We start from the raw sequence: 23,447 nt of genomic DNA, 5'->3' as shown, positions 1-23,447 counted from the left end.
TGGCATTGTTTGGGGACCCCGAAAGGATGGGAAGAAATAGAGAAGAAGACTCAATGTTGTCAGGCGGGGGAGAGAGGAACAGGGAGTGCTTGCCATGAATCCAGGCTTTGCTGGGAAGTGGGGGGGATAGAATGAGGGTGTCCGAATGTAGACAGTGGTGATGCTTACACAGCATTGTGAAGGCCTCCATATTCCCAAATGGCATCAATTAACGTGGAATTTATTAATAAAAACATAACAGAAAAAAATACTTAAAGCCATAAAAAACATAAAACATGGCAAGAAATCTGCACACGAACCAGAAGAAAATAAGCTCAGGGGAAAGGAAGTAAATCTCCCCTGGGTGGGGAGGGAGTGGACGGCGTCCACGGGGAACACACAGGGATGGAGGCTACAGAGTCAACTGCTCCCCTGGACAAGTTATTTCCAGAAAGGGCTCTGGGTCTCTGTCCAGAGCAGGGGCCTGTTCTCCCTGCAGGGGTGGGTCAGTCATCGTGGGCGTGTCAGTCCTAGGCAGGAGCCAGGGCAGGCTCTCCCTGCAGAGGTGCTAATTCGTTCCCTGACTTGGGTTCTTCCTCCAAAGCCCAAGCAGGTGCAGATGCACGTGGAGGTGGAGGTTCTCAAAGGTGGGGTAGGGTCCTGGGGCTGTGGGTCCTGCAGGCACAGAGATCTGATCTTCTCAGGTTGTCTCTGGGAGGGGACGTCTCAGGTCTTGTTCTCCCCTCAGTGGATCCCTGGGTCCTGCACCTGGAGCTCCCACCTCTGTAGGGACAGGTCTTGGACGTGGAGCCTGACGGAGTTGGAAGACCAGAGCTAGAGCCGGGAGAGAAGAAAAGTTGGCCACAGGCCAGCCTTGCCATGTGCCTTAGTGGGCACGAAAGCTTCCTAGAGATTCGCCAAGAAGGCCCAGCCAGCATCGGTGTCTGCTCTGCAGTTTCCAGGATGGGTGGTGTGAGGCCAGCCTTTGGTCCAGGCCCAGCCCCAGCTCTGGGGGACTCCTCCCTGTGTGGCTCAGCACCGCCTCCCCACGCGCACATGCAGCAGCCCCAGCCGCCTCACCTGTGTGCTCTGCCAAGCTGGGCTCCAGGCCCCCTGCTGCCTCAGAGGCAGGGCTTCTCGAGGCTCTAGGTCGGTGCAGGGTGTTCTGAGCTCCGAGGCAGCCTGAACCTGTGCCTTGTTGTGTTTGGTTTGTATTGTCTAGGCAGTTGGCCTTGCCCGCTTCCTCCTCATTCCCAGTAGGGCTGAGCCCTCCGTGGCCACGCTCACCTGGAGCCTGCACTGGGCCTCCTGGGCAGGGGGGCTGGTGCTCTGAGCCCTCCCTCTGGGAGGTGGATGGGGTGTCCCCCTCAGAGGCCACCTCGGGTGGGACGCTCTGCAATGACAGTGACCATCAGCCAGCCCTGCTTGGAGTATTCCGAGCTGGGCCTGGCCAGGATGGCTGCTGCTTCTGCTCGTCTGAACTTCTGCTCCCAGAATTAGCAGAGACAAGTGTCTGCTCAGATATTCACCTTGGAGGATAGAGACACCCCTGAGGGTGTGAGGTCAGCTGGACACTGCTGTTGTCAGCCCAGGCTCCTCTTTCTCATCTGTGATGTGGCCCTGGACAAGCCATGTGCCCCGCAGGGTTTCCCCAGTCTCTCCATCTGCAGAGTGGGGGTCATTCTACCATCTCCTCCCTAGGTCTGTTGGCCTAGGAGTGGCTCCAGTGCCTGTTCACCCTTTGGGCTGGTGGCACATGGAATTTATGCACTGACTCTTCATAGAGGAAGGATTCAATACAGGGCTGACCTAGCACAGAATCGGACAGAAACTGGCCTGCATGGGCTCTGGGACCTGGGGAAAGGCAGTCCTCTCACCTTCCTGATATTTTCAGGATCCTTCCCTAACCCACACCCAATGAGAAGTCTGAAAGAAAGATTCAGACACCGCCCCCTCAGATCTACAACCACCTTAGTCGCCCTCTGCTTCCATTGAGATTCTGGCTCAAGTGTCCCATCAGTCTCTAGGGGAGGGGGAGGCTGTCCCTACAATGAATCCCAGCATTCTCTATTTTACTCTCATCACCTTGGATCATTTCCCCCCTTGCAGGCTGAATGGGCCCTGTCATTGGTTCAAACCTCGAGACTGATTGATGCAAATTCTATGAAATCTTCTCATTTCCTCTCTCCGTTGTTCAGTCTCTCTGTCTGGATGGGTCTCTTTCTTAACCTTTCTAAATTCAGTCTATCAATTTTTCCCTCTCTCTCTGTCTCTCCTGTGGATGCATGCCTATGAATATATGTATGCATGTGTATCGTTAGCCTCAGGTTAGGTTTTGGGTTTAGCTTTCAGTGAGATGAAGCATTGGGGGTGGAGTTGCTGTGAGGGGAAGGGATAGGGGTGGTGCTGTTGTTTCGGGTTCACTGAGCGGTGTGAGTTCTTAGTCTGTTTTTCATATGAACCCCTCATCAGAGACACCACTTTCAAATCGTCTCTCATGATCAGTTTGCTACCTTTTTGATATGTGAATGCTTTGTTTTTCTGTTGCAAAGCTGTTCAGTTGGGTGGAAGCCCCTGGTGTTCTTTGGTTTCCTGTTTCCCTTACTTGAGGAGACCTATTTTGCTTCCCACAGCAGATGTTAAGGAACCCTGACGTGATGGAGCCTACGGCACATGCTTATTTTGAGGAGTTTCAAACTTCCCTTGTGGCTCATCTGGTATAGAATCCACCTGCAATGCAGGAGACCTGGGTTCAATTTCCGGATTGGGAAGATCCCCTGGAGAAGGGAAAGGTTACTCACTACAGTATTCTGGCCTGGAGAATCCAGTGGCCTGTATAGTCCACGGGGTTGCAAAGAGTCGGACGCAGCTGAGCGACTTTCACTTTGACTCATAACTTCAGGCTTTGGGTTGACGTGTTTCACTGATTTTGAGATGCTATGAGAACAAAAGCCAATGTGATTCTTCAGATGCAGCCATCCAGTTTTGCCATGGCCCTTTCTTGAAGAGGGTTTTGTGTTCCCATTTGCATATTCTCCCCTCCTTTGTAGTAGATGAATTGACCATAGCAGCTTGGGTTTATTTCTTGGACTCTCACCTCTATTGCATGGATTTGGATCTGCGTGTATGTTTGTGTGACCAGCACCATTACTGTCCAGATGATCCTAGTGTTGCAGTCTAGTTGGCTATCAGGCCACCTGGTAGGCCCATATTAGGCCTTCTTTCCTTAGACTGTACATACGATTTAGGCTCCTTTGTGTTTCCATACCCGTTTTGGAATTCCTTGGTTTAGTGCCCCGAGATCATCCCTTGGCATTTTGAGAGGAATAGCCTGGACCCTCTGGATTGCCTTCGGGGGTGTGACATCATTTTACCAATAGGGATCCTTCTAATCCATGAGCTCAGCTTATTTTCCATCGGACCATGTGGATTTCACCTTCTTTCATCCATCTCTTGCAGTTTTCTGAGAACAGGTCCTTCCCTCCTGGGTTAGATGGACTCCTGGGTATTTCCTTTCTGTGTATGTCATTGTCAGTGGGGTTGCTACTTACCTTCTCCTTCTAAGAGTTTGCTGTGAGCGATGGAAATGCAAACGATTTTCCTCCCTTCCTCCCTGTTCATCTCTCTGAGCCACCAGTTGGAAGAAGCCTATTCAGGGTCACACGGGACTCAGGGAGTGCAGCTGGACCGTGGTTCTCAGGCCCTAGGTGCTGGGCATCATTCGGGATACTCTCTATGTACCTTCCTTGGCCTGGTGACCCTTCAGACCTTTCCCTCATTTTAATAGCCTTGTTTGTGTTCTTTGTCTCTTTGGAGGCTAATCCTTTATCAGCTGTGTGTTTGCAAGTATTTGTCTGCCAGTGTGTGACGTGTCCTTTGCTTTTTTCCATAAGGTCTTTACCAGAGCAGAAACCTTTGATTTTACACAGTCCACAGTCTTGCCTTTCTGTGCATTGCCTTTCTGTATTGTGTATGAAGACTCAAAGCTCACGTCTAGCCTCTGCTCGATTTTCTTCTGGATTTGTGAGACGTTTGGCTTGGAACATATGTCTCAGAAAAAATTGAAGCAAATTTGGTGTAAAGTGTCAAGTTTCCATCCACATTCATGTCATACCTTCCGGTTTTCAATTCATCGCTCCTGAAGGTCTTTTGGAGACCTTCTGGGAAGTTTGGTTTCATTTCAGACTGGATTTCCCCCATTAATAGATTCACACAGTTCTGCCCGCAGGGACACTGTGAAGGGTGAGTGAAGTGCAGCCTGCACATCCAGCAGTGACCGCAGGGTGGGACAAGTGCTGCTCTCCCCTCTGGGAGCCACAGGCCACAGGCGTCCTAGTGAGGAGCGGGCTCTGTGTGCAGCTAAGAGGAGTTAGTCTCTCAGGCGCCTCTGCGACGTTGCCTTTGGGTCACCCAGGTGGGCGTCTACAGTGACAGGAACCATTGCACCGCAAGTGAAGTGAGAGCCCATCTGATATCCGCCACTGCTCCTAAAGAGATGCACCTGAGGCCCCTTGAGGGCCCTGCCCAGAGCACTCTTTGGTGGACATGCTGGGATCTGTTCCCTCGTGGGCTGCCCAGGGCAGGCTGTCAGCAGTCCAGACACGGACCTTGGCGATGACTGTCACTGCTGTCTCCAAAGGGTTTTCATTGGTGCATGTCCTCATTGAGTGGTCAGGCCGTGTGCACTGCCTCCCCTTGCAACTTCTAGGCCAGGTCTCCTAGGCTGGAACTCTCAGATCTACCTTGTAGGTCTAGGCTACACTGGCCATGTGCATTGCCTCTCCTTGAAACTTCACAGCTCGCTTCTCTTCTTCACTGTACATTGATTTTCAAGAGTGTGTTTGGTCCACAAGGATGGTGGGCCTTTCTCCAGCCTTGTCTCATGAGGTTGAGACAGCGCTTTTCTGGTTGTCCGTGTGCTCATGTTGCCCACTCTCTCTCCTGGCTTCTTGTTGTGACTTTGTTTGCACCTGAGGTCTTCCTCAGGTCTTCAGCGTTTCCCTTTTGGCTGAGACATCACACAACAGTAATGCCTACTTGGAGATTATTTGCCAAAAGGGTCTCATTTTGCAGATGACATCTTGAAATCACCTACACTGCCCTTTCCGATACACAGAGGCTGCCTGACAGGAAATAAAAAACAAGAATTCCCAAGTCTACTCTTAAAATATCTGCGGAGTCTAATAAAACCACCTTTTCTATGGTTTTGTTCATTGGCATTGAATGGAGACATCTCACAGCTCTCAAAGTGTACATCTTTTTTTAGTGGACAGTTTTGGAGACCACGAAGGGACCCAGAGAGGACTTCCTTTCTTCAACTGGACTCCACCAGGAACCGGGGCTTTGGTACCAGCAGTGGCACCTTGAGCCCATCCGCCTCCTCGGGGAGTGCAGATGTATTTGGGAAAGTCTCTCCTTGTTCTTGAGTCTCCCATATTGGTTGAGATTCTGAGTTTTATTTGGCGGTGGAGCAGGTTGCCTGCCCCCTCCTAGCAGGAATATACTAAGGGGGGGGGCCTGTGTGAAACATTCGGGGCATACCCACTCATGGGCTAGAAACTGAGTGGGGCTTGGTTGAAAGATACCGAGGAATTCCCACCCAGCCAAAAGACGCTGGGTCGGGGTGCTGGCTGAAAGATGCCAGGGGAATTGCCCACCCAATGGAAAGGTACTGGGTAGAGGGGCTTGACTGGGAAAAAAAATCAGTGAATACCCGGGGCTCGGCTGAAAGATGCCGAGGTCGCCCCGTTGTTGGGAACGGAATGGTCTTGGCCGAATGGTCAAGTAAGAGGCTGATCTGACACTTTTCCTCCTTTTAACTGCCACTATAGAAAATGACAGGATAAAAGTGAGGAAAATACATGAGAGCTTTGCTCTGAAGAAAGGGACAAGACTCCTCCCGGCCAGTTTCGGTTTTCTCAGGTGACTGAGAAATTTATGGGAGTGGTGGAGGCCTAGTCCTCATACCATTCCACGGTCCCAGAGGAAACCCACTCATTAATTAAAATACTTGCTCATCTGGGGGTCGCACATAAGGACTGGCCATTCAACGACTGAGCAGCCACGGTGTGCCTAGATTGCCAGAGGCAGAATCCAAGACATGTAAGATGAGCTGAAACGACCCTGGGGTGACTCTGGGAGGAGTTAAGCTCACAAGCAGCACATGCGTCCACTACACAAGTTCACTAGTGATTTTTATCCCTGACAAATTCAGATTAAAATGGGAAATAGAATCTCTCAAAAACAGAAACAAAAGGGTGTCAGAAAGCCAGCCTCTGACTAACCCTCTAGCTAGCTTCATGTACAGTACATACGGAGCTCATACTTGCAAGTACCTAGTTAATTGGAGAAATTATACTAAAAGAGATCTCAACCTAAAATGGCAAAATTGGGGTTCTTTTGATATTCTAAAATTGATATTTTTGCGTGCAATTAGAAAAGGCCGGCTGTGCTTTGACTAGTATCTAGAAGCTTGTAAAACAGAAAATGGTAGAGTAACTTCTTCGCAGAAAATCAACAAGAAATTGCTTGAAACTGTCAGAACTAAAAAGGCTGCTAGCACTGACTTTGCCAGGTTACAGGTCTAGTGGAACTGGGAAGTCCTGTTTGGCATTTATGCTGTTTGGTTTTTCCTTTTGGGGGCACTCTTGCCACTTGGCTTTTGATTTGGGGCATCTCTTTGCTTTCTGTCTCATTTGCAGTGTGACTCCCGGCTGGTGAAGTTCTGGTCCAGTTTGGTTTGTTGGTTTGGTTTGAGTGCACAGACATCTGGTACAAACTGTTGGAGCTAATATGTGAATTGCTCACTCTAAGGTTCTACACCCCACCTGGGAACCCCTGGGGAAATTTTTTAGATGACTGGTCAATCTATAGCTATGATCCAATGCCAAGAAAAATGACCTAAAAACATAAGATCTTTATTGACATAGGATAGGAAAATGGACTGAAGTTCCCTTACTTCCAGGACTTCCTCCTGTAATCAATAACCAGACACTGATCAAACTGAGACCCCTACTTCCCCAGAGGGACAATCCCTGCTGGGACCAATCTGCCCTTGTTATCAGGGCCAAGCTGAGCACTATCTGGTCTAAATTTCGGCTATAAAATTATGGTCACAAAAAAATACAATTTTGACAATGTGGTCACAATATTCTTTAGACTCCAGAAGAAGCTTGAGGAAAAAATTCTCTCTTTAAGAATTCTTGCCCTGAGGAAGTAACTCCTATACATCTAGTAAAGTAAAGTTGCTCAGCCGTGTCCAACTCTTTGCGACCCCATGGACTGTAGCCTACCAGGCTCCTCTGTCCATGGGATTTTCCAGACAAGAATACTGGAGTGGGTTGCCATTTCCTTCTCCAGGGGATCTTCCCGACCCAGGGATCGAACCCCGGTCTCGAGCATTGCAGACAGACGCTTCACCGTCTGAGCCGCCAGGGAAGAGATACATCTAGACCATATCTAATTCCTGAAACCAAAAGGAACGTAAAGGGGAACAAAACTTTTTAAAATCTTACTGCAACCATTTTTTATTCATAACTAAGTCTGGAAAACAAAGCTATAGGATCTCTTGTGTCTGTTTGGATGTATGTATGTCTCAGTGTGTGTCTGTGCTTTTTTGGATAATACTGCTGATTGCTGAGATCAGTTTGTAAATGAGCTCTAATCTAATAGGCCTTAAAAAAAAATGTAAGCACTAACAAATCAATAATTCTAAATATAAGAGAAATTAACCTAAATGAATTTCAGGTTCATGTGAAAAGGGAAATATGCAGTGTTAAATACCTGATATTAATGTTTATGTGTTGATCTAAATAATGTAGGCATGTCTAAGAGTACTTAACATTAAGCAGAATATTTCCATTGTACCTAGGTTTAATATGTTAAATGTTATATCTATTACAAGTATGTCAGCAAGGAAATGACCTCGAGTGAAAAGACTTCTAAAAAGTGTAGATGAGATATGAGCCTTTAGATAGACTCTATTAAACATAATTATGCTCTTTAGGAATATGTGTCGAAAATAGTCTCTCCAGATTGGGATAGCTTGAACTTCTAAGGGTTGTGCTAAACTAAGTGTTGGAAGTCTGTTGAATAGCTAAGTTATTTCCAAATGAAATAAGATTTTGAAACATTTAATACTAAACACTAATTACGTCTTACAGAGAAACTAAAGAGATTTGAGATTAAACATAAATGATGTTTGGTGCCATTCTGAAATGTTCTCTAAGAAAACAAAGGTTTTAGAAATTATCACTGGTATTTATTTACTTATCTATAAAATGCTAATATAAAAGTCAGTTCTTGGTTGCTTAAGGGAAGTAGGAAGTGTGTTTTCAGTAAAGAAGGTATGAGGAATAGAATTTCATTTTGTGAAGGGAAGAGGAAGTAAGTCTGACTTACAGGTGACATTTTAGGATGGAAGAACACAGCAGTGGGTCCAGAAAGTGATAAGGTTTGTGAAAAGTGAACCACGAGGAGAGAGTTTTGTGTATATATATATATATATATATATATATATATACGGTTAGGACTAAGTTTAAAATAAAGTTAACTCAATTTACCTTTGAAGTAAAGTAAGCTGGTGCAAACACTTGAATTTAGCTTTTCTCTCTGTTAAGAGGACACCTCTTCTTCAGATAAAGAACTGCCTTTGACAATAGATTTAAGTTTCTTTATCTCTTAAATGATCTGTTCGGGAATTCTTTATTGTGACTTTGGCTAGCTGAACAGTATTGTTTCACAATGACCTATAGTCCTGTCTGACTGAGTTGTTCTAAACCTTTTTGATATTTGTTGACAAAGCTTTTTAAATCATTCTAATGAAGAAGATTTCTAGCCTAACTTTGGGATGTTTCAGAGGGCCCCTGAAACATCCTAAAAAGAGATACTACACTAATTTGGTTCATTTTGTATATAGAATTACATGGAAAGTATTTTCAAGTGAGTAATAAGTCTCAGGCTATATTGTATGGTAATGTGTTACTAATATAGATACCCTAGAAACTGTATGGAGTTCCTAAAATTTTGATATGTTTGGGTAAAATGTTATCAGGCACAATTCAGTTACTATCTCAAAATACTGTCATAGCACTAACCAAATTGTGCAAAAATGCTTCCTCTTCAAGATTTATAAAAAGGACTTTTGGATAAATACCAGTTTCTGAACTTGGGAGAGTCTAATGAAAAATCTGCTGACTTCACAAAGGTTAACAAAAGGACTGAGTGAACTGGTGAATATGCTTATCACTTTTATGGTTTCTAGTTTTCCAGGTTTAAGAAAAACCTTCCCCTCAAAATTATGATGGTAATTTGGTAAAATTATATTTTATAAACAAATTGAAACATTTATCTTTTCTCTCTATCTGAACCCCCCAGAGATGGGAAACTCTTAGTTTCTAGTAATTTTATCAGATAAGTTAGGAAGGTTATTTCACTAACAGGTACAGAAATCTGAAGGAACTTGAAGAACTCTGAGACCTTGAGAAGGGAGGAGTTCACTTAGATCTGTTAGGCAAAATCTGTGATAAACATTTGGCATGACTTTCCTAGTCCTGAAAGGTTTTATTTTAAAAGTTCAGTCTGAGACTTTTGTAGTCTCAGCAAAGCAAAAAAGTCTATAATCAATTATAGTTATATAAATCATCAGGCAAAGTATATTGTGACCAGACCTATAACACAAACAAGTCTTAATTTGGTTGTATTTAGCAAAAATGAGGGTGATTTGAGGGAGAAAAAGATGTTTCAATGAATGTTAAATCCAAGTTTGTTAATGGAGATCTGTATCTACTAAGACTCATTTCCTGGATAATTCTTTGTTGTTCGGGTATATTAATGTAAAATTTAACTGCATTATTAAAGGACACTCTAGGGTTGTTTCTGAAGCTTATTTTAGTAATCTAGCTTTGGATGAAGATCAGATGCCTCTCGCATGACCTGCAATCAAGACTGGAAGAAGACATAATTTAAGGAACTTTCCAACCTGGATGGATGGGCCTTTCTCTCAGGTACTCCTAACTAGCTCATGCCCAGTGAAACTGAAGGGAAACTGACTCTTGGGTTAACTCCCACTTCCAAAGGCCCCGAAGTGGGACTGGTCCATAGAGAGGCCTGCTGACCGCAAACTCACCTTCAAACTATGCTCAAACAGAGGAAACTACACTACACTACACTAGGATGAGAAGAAGATGACATCAGATGTAGGCAGCTTGCCCAAGATGCTGATCTGACGTTTATGATCATCTATAATGTTTTCTTGATTCCTTGGACCTATGCCTATCAATCAAATCTTTCCTATCATGGACACGATTCTATGCTAGTTTAAAACTCAATCCAATTGTTTGATTGTGGCCGATTACCTATGTCTAGTACTTCTGGGTTTCCTTGGTGGATTTCTGTTCTCTAGGGATACCCACTAGGAAATTTATTTTAGATGAGTGTTGAGTCCTGTTCTATCTTCATGATATTACAGATGGGATTCTCTTACCTGGCCAATTAATAATACCTGCTCTGAGGATGCTGGCCGTAAATTTAAGTTTTCTCTTAGGGTCATTTTAACTGAATCGCAGTGATGAGCTAAGTCTCAATTTAAAAAATTAACCTATCATCTATGAAAAGGAAAATTCCCACAGTTATGGGGTAGATCTACATAGTTAACACCGGGTTATGGTCATTTAAGTTTAAAAGCTCCTTTATGTTGGGAAGGGTTAAACCACACTAAAAATGATCAACCTGGTAATTACAAGACAAGGCTGGGTGCTTTATGAACTATGTCTCTTATTACCCTTAGAGAGAGTGATTGGTATGGAACCCAGTGAATTTGTGGCACTGATTTATAGCCTTCACATCTACAGGGTTGGACACAAAGGTGTAGCCTGGGATTCCCATGAATTTTAGGTCATGCATGTTAACGAATTAGAGGTAACCCTAACCAATCTACCATTGGTATGACCCCAATGGGTCAAAGATCTGTATTCTACTGGTATGACCATTTAGCATCTTGTGTGTATGTGTGTGCACCTTCAATGTGGTTGGAGGATGTCACTGACCATATCTAAGCCTTAACATCTTTCATAAGCTTTAAATGAGAGTAACCGTGCTATTAGCCTATTGAATTCTGAGATCTCTATGATGAGAGAGACAGTGCTACACAACTGCAAGGCCCTTGACACCTTAAAGCATCTCAGGGAGATACCTGTGCTATAATGCAAACTGAATGCTATATTTTCATACCTGGTAAATCCTTTAATGTAACACATCTGAATCACACGAAAAATTAGATTTCTGCTTTAAGTGACCCATTCCCTAATCTTGACGATCTTTTAAGAAAACTGATGTGGGAGGCTCATGGCTAAAATATTCACTTTTAATTCCACTAGTGTTATTAACTATACCATTTGTATTTTGCCTGTTTCACAAGATTATCATTTCCTGTATTACCAAGTGTATGAACCTCCAACGAAAATGATGACTAGACCTGAAGCAGTTGATCAAATGTATAGCTCGATACATGATCAATGATTGTAATAGAGTAACTCTAGGTTTGAAAAGATGCAACGAGAGGGAATACTTTCCTGGACCATAACTAGAAGACAGGCGTCCAGAGATCTTTGACTATTAAGACCTAGTCCAATAATAGCACATTGAGTGTCTTATCAACAAAACCTTCTTCAGAACTGGGAATGAGCCTTCCCAGCAACGCGGAACAAACTGGTCATGAAATGCCCGCCAAAGTGTGGTCGGATCTATGACCACAAGGGGGCTGTGTCAACTAAAAATTGGCATGTACCAAGAGCATTGCCAACGACTGAACAACAAAGGCGTCTACAGAGATGGAGCCCCGTGCTGCTGTAGCTGTTGATCTTCAACAATCCCGTGGAGTGAGGCACTCTGTGCTCCAGGAAATCTGGTGGGACAGGTCTTTAGATAGTTGGATGTTTTTAGGAACAGATTTTATGATATCAATCCTTGCATCTCCTCATACCTAGAGAAACACTAAATCCCTTCATGGTGATATCAGATCCTCATGACTAACAAAAAGCCTTTTGTAAAAAGAGTGCTTCATGGTATTGAACTCCCCCTTCCCCAAAACCTTATATATTGTTTTTCCCCCACTGCTGCTTGAGAGCAGGCTCTCAGAGCTATCTGCAGTCCTCATTTTGCCCCAAATAAAACTTAACTCACAACTCTCAAGTTGTACATCTTTTTTTAGTCGACACCTGCCACTGCATAAGTTACCCTGGGCTCCATAGCAGTGATGAGAGTCGGGGCCTGGGATCCTGGGCACCTTTAGTCTACAGTGGCGAGTCCGAGGAGGCTGGGCAGAGCTGGGTCAGAGAACTCCTGCTCAGGACCAGGGTGGGATGTCCGGATCCCTAGGGGGATCCAATGTTCCTTTATGCCACAGATGGGACATGGACCTGGACGGGGCCTTGGCTTTAGGCATGAGTGGGCCCATGGCCTTCTTTGCCACATTTGAAGCAGGGCCCAGGTCACTTCCTTTCTTTGTTGGTTGATGGAGGCTTGGAGCCATGTAGGTCAGTGGCTAAAAGGTGGCATTTGGCCTGATCTCGTTGGGCCTTCTCGAGCTTTGCCTGTCCTTCCTGGTTATTGAAAATCTTAAAGGCTAGATTTAAAAGGTCTCGTTGAGGGGTTTGAGGGCCTTCTTTTTTTTTTAGTTTCTTTCGGATATCTGGGGACGACTGGCAGATAAAATTGCTGTTAAGGACAGTGGCGCCCTCTGCTGAAGTGGGGTCTAATTCTGCATATTTTTGTAGCGCTTCCATTAACCTGGCTAGAAATTGTGCTGGGGTTTCACTTAGCCCTTGAGTTGTTTCCGAGAACTTATCACAGCTGACGGCTTTATGCCCTGCTTTTTGAAGGCCCACAATGAAGCAAGCAACCACGTGATTACAGGCTGCTCGTCCAGGTCTCCCTGCCTGATAATCCCAGTTGGGATCTTCTCGGGGGACAGCTCTTGCCCCTCCGGGCTTAGTGTCGTCTGTCCTGTATATCTCATCAGCATGAGCCTGAGATGCTTGGCATACTTGTTCCTTCTCTTCTGGGAGAAGAGTGGAGGAAAGCATGATGTAAATATCGTGCCAGGTAAGTTGTAAGACTGGGTAAGATGCTTGAATTCTTTTAGATAATTATCAGGGACCGAGGAGAAGGAGCCAAGACGCTTTCCAATCTGAGACAGATCAGAGAGGGAGAATGGCACATGAATCCGAACAATGCCTTCTGCCCTAGCTACTTGCCCTAAAGGGAGTGGAGTGGAGAAAGGAGCTGGGTCCTCTGGTGAGGTTTCCTGTTTTAAAAGTGTTTGAGACAGGTACAGGGAGGGGATCTAGGGAGGTCGGGGTAAAGCCTTGGGACCCTTGAGGTAGAGGGTGGGGCTGAGGTTTCAGAGTTTATCTCAGGCACAGGCTGGGGAGGGGGTTGGGAGCTGCAGAGGTGGCCTGTACCTGAGAAGGAGGGAGGGAGGAGGGGGTGTAAGGTGGAGGTTGTGGAACTGGATCTGGGGCTGCTACAACAGGAGGGATTGGGAGCGATAGGGGGTGGGCTGTGGTCGGGAGAGTCGAAGGAAGAAGAAGAAAAGTCTGAACAAGGATCGGGAGACATTATATTAGGAGGATGTGGCCCAGAGTGGATTCTCAGGGAGAGGGTCGAGAGTGAAGAGCAAAGAAAGCCTGAATATAAGGGATTTCGAACCACTTGCCATTGCGGTGGCAGAAGTTATCCGGTAGAGTATCATAATCAAGAGTTCCATTTTCTTGCCATTGGGACCTGTTATGAAGTCTGTATTGCAGCCAGACTGTGTTAGAATAGTAAATAAGTCTTTTTGGTCTTATCTCCCCTTTTAGGTTACAGAGAAGGCATCCTAGAGGAGAAGGTTTTGAGAGCTGCTGCTGCTGCTGCTAAGTCACTTCAGTCGTGTCCAACTCTGTGTGACCCCATAGACGGCAGCCCACCAGGCTCCCCCGTCCCTGGGATTGAGAATTTCCCATTGCGGCCAAATAGGGAGGTTAGCAAGGGCGAGAGAAAGTGAGGAGAAAGGTCCGAGAGAAAAGGTGTCCCCATTCTCAGGACTTGCTCAGAGAGTAATAAGTCTGCTTGGAAATGGGCGTCCCCTATTTCAGAGTCAGGCGGGGGTGCAAGGCTGAGGACTCAAGGGCCATGGGAACTTCCCCCCTAGTAGGAGAGAGAGGGGATCCGAGAGAATGGGATTTCACTCACCCTGGTAACCGATGGATGAAAAGTGGGCCGGTGTGTGGATGTCAGTCCAGCAAGACAAGTGGAAAGCCTCAGCCTGGACATGGTTTCAGTTTCTTGGCAAGGTCCAAAGGAGGGGACACTGGAGGTGGGCTTGTGAGAGGAGCCCACCCAGTTGCCATGGATTTTCCTTCCCAGGTTTCAGCACCAGAATGTAAGGCGAGTGCAGAGAGCAAGAGAGCAAGCTGGGCAGTCAGGGAAGAGAAGGGAGTTTATTAGAGGGAAAGGAGAGGGTGACTGGCTAAGGAGAACCCGCGTTCCCCCTTTCTGACAGAGTCCTTCTTATACCCCACCAATGGAAAATTCTCTGATGGGATTATCACGTAGCCAGAGGTCTGGAATTTGGTGGTCTCCCAGCTGTGAGAAAATAGGCACCAGTGAGATAACAGGATGCCATTTGGGCAATTTGATCAGTCTCACAGACCATTGTGATTTATTGTTTGCGAGGTCAACAGAGCCATCTTATCAGTGAGATCCCATGTGGGCCCTATCACTTAATAGACTTGTGCCAAAGTACTGATGCCGAATGTCAGCTCAGAGGCAGCAGCTTGAAAAGTGCATGAGTCACATGTGAAGGAGAATTATGGACTGATTTGTGGACACGTGCCAAAGGGGCAAGGATTTGTTGCAACTTCCTCTAGGGATGAAATCACATATTGATGACATTAAAAAAAAAATCCTCCCTGTACCCAGCTGGCCCAGTGCTAGCAGGAGACATTTCTGACGTTCTCCACTTACCTTCCGAGCACTGCTTGCCTTCCTATGTCTCTGTGTTCCCTGTGGAACAGACATATCCAGCCCAGCCATGCCCACAACACGCCTCCTGCCTTCCCCCTGAGGGCCTGGATTCCCACACAATAGACTCGTTCCCTTCCACACACAGTGGGTGGACTCAACCATGACTCGCATCCCCTCAAGGTGGTTTCCACTCCAGGTCAGCTCCAGCCAGAAGTACATCTGCAACTGTTGAGGTGGGGCTCATGTTCACCTGCACTGGTGGCCAACCAGACCCACCAGCCTGCCCAAAGCAATGATGGTACATCCAACGGGACACCACACTCAGCCTACACAGGAGACACCCTGGATTTCCTGTCTCTGCTGACCTGGAGCACCTGTTCTTCTGAGCCACACAGGAGACACTCTACATAAGTCCACTCATTCAACATGGAGACATAGTTCATCTACCTAATATTAATGCACAGAAACAAAAAGATTGGTAAAATGAGGAGACAAATAATATATTCCAAATGAACAGCTGAGACATAATCTCAGAAAAGAATTAAACAAGATGGAGATAAATAATCTACTGGTTCATTGGTTACGATGTTCCTGACAATGTAGGGGACAAGCGTTCAACCCCTGGTCTGGGAACTAAGATCCCAGGCTGCGGGGCAACTAAACCTACGTGTCTCAGCTATTGAACTCATGCACCCTGGAGCCTGTGCTCCACAACGAGAGAAAACAGAACACTGGGAAGCCCACACACCAAAACTAGAGTGCAGCCCCCACTCTAGGCAACAAGGGAAAGCCAATGACACAACAAGCCCCAGTGGACCCATGAAATAATTAAATAACAGAGATTTACTTATCTCAGGGGAAGAAGGAAGAACGGAGTGAGAACCTCCACAAAGAGGCAAAAAGTATAAAAAGAACGGATTATAATTGAAGATACAATAACTGACATGAAAAACAGAGTTAGCAGACTAGATGATTCAGAAGGACAGATCAGGAAGCTGAAACACACAGTACTGGAAGTCACCCAATTTCAGCACCAAAAAATAAATAAGCCAAAAAGTTGAGGATAGTTTAATGCATTTGGTGAGTAATAGCAAGCATACTAACATTCACATTATAGGGATTCAAGGAGAAGAGAGAGAAAGATAAAAACTCCCTTGAAGAAATAATGGCTGAAAATTTCCCTATCTTGGTGAGGGAAACACCCAGGTCCAAGAAGCACAGAGAGTCCAATAGAGGGTAAACCAAAGGAGAAACATTCCAAGACACATAATAATCATCTAAGAAAAACAAAAAGAGAAAATATTAAAAGCACGAAGGGAAAAGCAACAAATAACAGGGGAATCCCCATAAGTTTAACAGCTGCTCTTTCAGAAGAAATGCTGCAGGCCAGAAGGGTGTGGCATGATATACTTAAAGTTATGAAAGGGAAAAACTTACCAGCAAGATTACTCTAGCCAGCTAAGTTCTCACTCAGGTTCAAAGAAGAACTCAGTAGTTTTACAAATAAGCAAAAGTTAAGAAATTCAGCACCAGCAGAGGAGCTTTACTACAAATGGTAAAGGATGTTCTCTAGGCAGGAAACAGAAGGAAATGAATAGACCTGAAAAAAAACACCCAGCACAATAAAGTAAATAATAATAATTTCATGCATATCAATAATTACCTTAAATAGAAATTGAGTAAATGCCCCAAACGAAACACAGACTGGCTGAATGGAACCAAAAACAAGATCCATATAAATGTTGTCGATAATACATCCACTTCAGACCTAGGGACAGATACAGACTAAAAGTGAGGGCCTAGGAAAAGGTATTCCATGCAAATGGAAATCACAGGTAAGCTGGAGTAGCAATTCTCATATCAGAGAAAATAAACTTTTAAGTAAAGACTATTACAAGAGACAAGGAAGAACACTACAAAATGATAAAGAGGTCAATCCAGGAAGAAGATACGGCAATTATAAAAACACATGCATCCAACATAGAAGCACCTTAATACATAAGACAAATAAAAGCAGCCATAAGGGGAAATTGACAGTAAAAAAAATAATACTAGGGGATTTTAACACGAGACATGTATGGGGTGTCCACCTCAGTGCACAGATCTTCCACACAGAAAATTAATACAGAAACATAGGCCTTAAATCACACATTAGACTAGATGGACCTTACTGCTATCTTTAGCATATTGCATCCCCAAACAGCAGAATACATTTTCTTTTCCTCAAGTGCACATGAATGGATCTCTGGAATGGATCACCTCTTGCGTCACAAATCAAACCTTGGTAAGTTTAAGAAAACTGAAATCATAGCAAGCATCTTTTCTGACCACAATGCTATGTGATTAGGAATCATTTATAGGAAAAATTTGTAAAAACACAAACACATGGAGAAATCAAGGAGGTCATTGAATAAATCAAAGTGGAAATTTAAAAATACCTAAAAACAAATGGCAATGAGAAAATGACAACCCAACACCTATGTGACGCACTAAAAGCAATGTAAGAGGGAATTTTGCAGCAATACAAGAAGCCTACCTCAAGAAATGAAAATGTTAAATAAACAACCTAATCTAACACTTAAAGAACCTAGAAAAAGAGCCACAAAACCTCCAAAGTTAGCAGAAGGAAAGAAGTTATAAAGATCACAGCAGAAATAAATGAAAAAGAAATGAAGGAAACACTAGCAAAGATCAATAGACAATAAGAAAAGTCTTGGAGAAGATGGACAAAATTGAGAAATCATTAACCAGACTCATCACGAAAAATATGGAGAAGACTCAAATCATTTAGAAATGAAGAAGGAGAAGTTGCAACAGACAACACGGAAATAGAAAGGATCATAAGAGACAATCAGAAACAACCATATGCCAATAAAATGGACAACATGGAACGAATGGACAAATATTTAGAAAGCTACCATCTTCTAAGTCTGAACCAGGAAGAACTAGAAAATAGGAATAAATCAACCGCAAGCACCAACACTAATCACAAGCTCTAACTGTGAACAGATCAATCACAAGCACTAGTAAATGTGAGCAAAAGTCTCCAACAAACAAAAGTCCAGGACTTCACAGGTGAATGCTCTCAAACGGTGGAGGTGTGACAGTACCTATCTTGATCAAACACTTCCAGAAACGTGGAGGGAGGGACATCCCCAGCTCATTCTGAGAGGCCACCATCGCCATGAACCAAAATGAGGCAGAAATGCCACACAAAAAAGAAAACTGCAGGCCAGTATCACTGAGGAACACAAACGCAAAAATCCTGAGGAAAATGCTAGCAAAAAAAAACACACAAAAAACCTCATTAAAAGGATCGCACACCAAGTTCAAGTGGGGTTTATTCCAGGGTTGCAAAGATTCTTCACTATATGCAAACCAATCAATGTGATACACTATATTAACAAACTGAAAGGTAAAAACCATATGATAATCTCGATAGATGCAGAAAAAGATTTTGACAAAATTAAACACAAGCTTATTGCAGCCGTGAAATTAAAAGACGCTTACTCCTTGGAAGGAAAGTTATGACCAACCTAGATAGTATATTAGAAAGCAGAGACATTACTTTGCCAACAAAGGTCCGTCTAGTCAAGGCTATGGTTTTCCCATGGTCATGTATGGATGTGAGAGTTGGACTGTGAAGAAAGCTGATCGCCGAAGAACTGAAGCTTTTGAACTGTGGTGCTGGAGAAGACTCTTGAGAGTCCCTTGGACAGCAAGGAGATCCAACCAGTCCATTCTAGAGGAGATCAATCCTGGGTGTTCACTGGAAGGACTGATGCTAAAGCTGAAACTCCAGTACTTTGGCCACCTCATGCGACAAGTTGACTCAGTGGAAAAGACTCTGATGCTGGGAAGGATTGGGGGCGGGAGGAGAAGGGGACGTAGAGAATGAGATGGCTGGATGGCATCACCAAGTCGATGGACATGAGTTTGAGTGAACTCCGGGAGTTGGTGATGGCCAGGGAGGCCTGGCGTGCTGTGATTCATGGGGTCGCAAAGAGTTGGACATGACTGAGCAACTGAACTGAACTGAACTGATGAATTAAAAAATGCCTCGTAAATGGGCATAGAGGAAAACTATCTCAATGTAATAAAGGTCATATAGAAAAATCTCTCAGCAAACACTATTCTCATTGGTGTCAAAATTTAAGCATTTCCTCCAAGATCAGGATCAAGACCATGGTGCACACTCCTTCCTATTATTCAATCTAGTTTTGTAAGTCATAGACATAGCAATCAGAGAAGAAAAAGAAAAATAATGCCTATTGGAAAAGAAGATGTACATCTCTCACTGATTGCAGATGAGCTGTTTCTTTCACAGAAAACCCTAAAGATAGAACCAGAATATTACTAGAGCTAATCAGTGAATTTAGTGAAGCAGAGTATACGAAATTAGTACACAGAAATCCTTTGCATTCCTATAGTACAATTGGAAAAATCAGAAAGAGAAACTAAGGAAACAGTGCCATTCCCCACTGCAACAAAAAGAATAACAGCTAGCAATAAACCTACATAAACAGAGAAAAACAAATGGATGCAGAAAGATGGGCTGTATGATGAAAGATATCAAAGGTGAAACAAACAGATAGAAAGACATGCCATGTTCTTGAATTGGAAGAAATCAATATTGTTGAAAATGACTACACTACCCAAAGTAATCTGTGGATTCAATTCATCCCTATCCAAAAAACAATGACATTTTTAAAAGAACTATATGGGGGGAAAAAAGACTCAGAATAGCCATAGCAATCTTGGAAAGAAATGTGGAGCTGGAGGAATCAACCTTTCTGACGTCAGACTATACTACCAAGCTAGAGGCATCAAGACACTATGGTGCAGGCACAAAAGCAGAAACAGAGAGCAATGGACCAAGATCACAAACTGAGAGATGAACCCACGCCCCCGCAGGCGCCTCTTCTTAGACAAGGGAGGCAAGAATGTGCAATGGAGAAACGACGGAAAGAGAGCCTCGTCAATAACTGGTGCTGGAAAACGGGACACATACATGCAAAAGAATGAAGTTAGAACACTTCTTAACACTGTACACAAAAATAAATTCAAAGTGGATTAAAGACCAAATGTAAGGCCAGAAACTACAAAATTCTTAGAGGAATACATAGGCAGAACACTCTTTGAAACTTTTCACAGCAAGATCCTCTTTGACCACCTCCTAGAATGACTGAATAAAAGTAAAAGTATGGCAACCAGAGAAACTTCCAAGTAAACAGCAAAGAAAACTATGAACAAGATGAAAAGACAACTCTCAGAATGGGAAAAAATAATTGTAAACGAAGCAACTGACAAAGGATTATCTGCAAAATACACAAGTAGATCAGAGAGCCTAATAATCAGAAAAAAAAAAAACCCAACCAGTTGAAAAATGAGCAGAAGACTTGAACACATTTCTCCAAAGAAGACATTAAGAAGGCCACCAAACACATGAAAAGATGGTCAAGGGTGTTCATTATTAAGGAAATGCAAATCAAAACTTTATGAGATATCACCTCACACCAGTCAGAATGAACATCATCAACAATTCTACAAATAATAAATGCTGGGCAGGACATGGAAGAAAGGGAACCCTCTTGCACTGTTGGGAGACATATAAATGGATACAGCAACTATGGATAAGAGAATGTAGGTTTCTTAAAACACTAGGGATAAAGCTAACATATGACCCAACAATCCCCTACTGGCCATATACCCTGAGAAAACCATAACTCTAAAAAACACATGTACTCCAATGTCCATTGAAGCACTATTTAAAATGGCCAGGGCATGAAGCAGCCTAATGTCCATCAGTAGAACAGTGGATAAAGAAGTTGCGGAACACATATACAATGGAATATTACTCCACCATGAAAAGGAACAAATACGAATCATTTTAACTGAGGTGGATGAGCATAGAACCTGTGATACAGAGTGAAGTAAGTCAGGAAGAGAAAAACAAATATAGTATATTAATGCACACATATGAAGCTTGAAAGATGGTACTGGTGAACACTTGAAGGGCAGAAATAGATACACGGATGTGGAGGAAGGCCGTGTGAACTCAGCTGGAAGGAGGGGGTGGGATGAACTGAGAGAGGAGCATGGAAACACAGCCACTTCCATATGTAAAATAACTAACTAGTGGGAAGTTGCTATATAACATAGGGAGCCCAGCATGATGCTCTGTGATGACCCAGAGGGTGGGATGGCAGGAAGTGTTAGGGACACTCACCAAAGAGTGGATAATACACTTATGGCTGATTCGTGTTGGTGTATGAGGAAAACCAACCAACATTGTAAAGCAGATATTCTTCAATTAAAAATAAATAAGTACAATCCGAAAACTATCATTCAACACGTCTGTACTGTCATCTAAAGCTATATGGCATCTAAAGCTATATGGGATCATCTTCTATTCCTAGCTACTTTTCTGCTATATATTAGTGCTTATAAATGTAATGAAAGGTTCTGAAAATATGATTTTATTATCTACAGAGTATCCCTTAATAGCTTATACATAAATTATAAAAAGTTTAGTCTCATCATAGAAACATAATACCAAAAAAGGTTGATAGTTTAAACTAAAGCCTGCATATTCTATTCAGTTTAGTGAGAATTCCTCTGAAGACCTAAAATTCTTATGAAAAGTCAATTATGTGGAGTTCTTGCTTTCATCTCTTATGCTATATTGTCATTTACTTCAAAGAACTCTTTGACTTTTGACATTTTTGCCTTTGACTATAATTTTTCACCAAGATAAAAATCTTAAATTTAGATCTTAAGAATGCCAAGAAGAACCCTGGTAAGTGTGAGTCACTCACATGTCCAATTATTTGTGACACATGGACTGCAGCCCACCAGGTCCTCTGTCCATAGACTTTTCCAGAATACTGGAGTGGGTAGCCATTCCTTTCTCGAGGGGATCTTCCTGACCCAGGGGTCAAACCCATGTCTCCCGCATTGCAGGCAGATTCTTTACCATATGAACCAACAGAGAACCCTGACCCTGGTGTACATGGATGTACAAATCCTTAAAAGAATATTAGTAAACCAATTGAAGAATACATTAAAAGAATCATGCACTATGATCAAATGGAATTTATCCCATCACCAAGGATGGTTTATTATCTGCACATCACTCAATGTGATACACAACATGAGAAAAATTAAGAAGAAAATCATGTGTTCTCAATAATTTCAGAAAAAGCATTCGATAAAGTGTAATATCAATTTGATACCATCTCTCAGTACTGTGGTTATACACGGAACATACTGAAAGGCATATAAGACAAGCCCACAGCTAATACACAGCTCAGTGGCAAAAAAGGTGAAAGATTTTCCCAAAAGATCAGGAATAGTAGAAAGATGCCACTCTCACCAATTTTGTTCAACATAGTAGTGGAAGTGTCCTACCCAGAGTAACTAGGCAAGAAAAGGAAATAAAAGGCACCCCATTGTGACAAAAGAAGTCAGACACAAATGAAAACACATGCTGTTATATTTTTTGAAATCCTAGAAAATAGATCTAATCTCTGAAGACCAGAAGATCATTGGCTGCCTGGTGTAGATCAAACTAGTTGGGAAAAGGACATGAGAAGATTTGGGGTGATGAAAACTTTCTGTATCTTGCCTGTGGTGACTGTACATGAGTGTATATGTGTCACAAATCATAAAACTATACCCTTAAATTAAGTTTTATTGCATGTAGTTCATACTATGCTCATGAAAAGATACTTACCAAATTTGTCACTAGAGAAATGCAGTTTAAAAGCACAATGAGAAACCACCTCACATGTAAGACAGCTTCAATGTAAAGATCAGAAACAACAGAGTATAATAAGAATGTACAGGATTAACAAGTGGTGGGAGAACGTGGAGACACTGGAACCCTGTATCTTGATGGGGAGAATGGAAGATGATGTGGCCACTGTGGAAAACAGTTCACAGATTCCTCCAAAAGTTAAAATTACCATGTGACCCTGCAATACTACTCCTAGGTCTAAACCCAAAAGAATTGCCAGTAGGGACTCCAACAGATACTTGTATATGAATATTCATACCAGCACCATTCACAACAGCCAAAAGGGTGATGCAACCCAAACATTCATCAATGGGGCAGTGAATAAACAAAATGTGTTCCATACACAGTTACCCCCGAAACAACACAGATTTGAACTGCACAGGTCCACTTACACCTGGATTTTTTTCAATAAATACATACTGTGACATGTTGTATGGTTTCTGAATCCACAGAAGTTAAATCGAGGTTATAGAGGGCTGACTGTAAAGTGTCCACAGATTTTTGACTACATGGAGGGTCTTAATACATTTTTGCTTCCAAGAACTAATTTTGTAAAGGGAATGGTGCTCAGAGATATAACTTGATACTTCATCTCCACTTGCCTACCTCCCATCGTCATTTCAAAGTCTAAAGCTGCCTCAGTGTCAGCAGGGCCCACAACCAT

General features: G+C 43.3%; 1 pseudogene; it reads right to left on the bottom strand.

The window, feature by feature from the left end:
* Positions 1-223: 223 nt before the first annotated feature.
* LOC148776279 (uncharacterized) lies at positions 224-23,447 on the bottom strand (annotated as a pseudogene).

This window comes from Moschus berezovskii, chromosome 10 (assembly GCF_049115385.1).
Source record: "Moschus berezovskii isolate FMDL1 chromosome 10, NW_MosBer_1.0, whole genome shotgun sequence".
Classification (NCBI taxonomy): Eukaryota; Metazoa; Chordata; class Mammalia; order Artiodactyla; family Moschidae; genus Moschus; species Moschus berezovskii.
This window is presented reverse-complemented; position numbering and strand designations above follow the sequence as displayed.